Below are 314 nucleotides of genomic sequence, written 5' to 3'. Positions count from 1 at the left end.
TAAGTAAATTCGCAGGGTAGTCTTGCCGCTATGGTAATGGTTGGGGAAGAAGTGACCTTGCCGCGGGCGTGCTTGGGAAGGTCAGCCACTCAGGCTGTGGCATCAAGCAAGGCACTAGGGAGGGGGGGGGCCTACACAATCATTGATTAAATGGCCGCTGTCGTTCTGCACGCTGTCTTCAGAGCTAAACGCTGCGAAATAAACCATTTCATCTGCGTAAAAGTGCCCCCAGTTGCAAGTACATACTTGCAACCGGATAATGTCCCCTGAATACCATGAAAGGATAAATGCGCTGATAGGCCTAAAAGATGGAC

The 314-nt window shown here is 50.6% G+C and overlaps 1 protein-coding gene across 1 annotated transcript in view; it reads right to left on the bottom strand.

The window, feature by feature from the left end:
• LOC119585567 overlaps positions 1 to 314 on the bottom strand; it is a gene marked incomplete at its 5' end in the record, with an annotated part of 23,468 nt that overhangs the window by 22,771 nt on the left and 383 nt on the right.

Source organism: Penaeus monodon, chromosome 20 (genome assembly GCF_015228065.2).
Source record: "Penaeus monodon isolate SGIC_2016 chromosome 20, NSTDA_Pmon_1, whole genome shotgun sequence".
Classification (NCBI taxonomy): Eukaryota; Metazoa; Arthropoda; class Malacostraca; order Decapoda; family Penaeidae; genus Penaeus; species Penaeus monodon.
The sequence above is the reverse complement of the archived record's forward strand: the minus strand, read 5'-3'. Positions and strand labels throughout refer to the sequence as shown.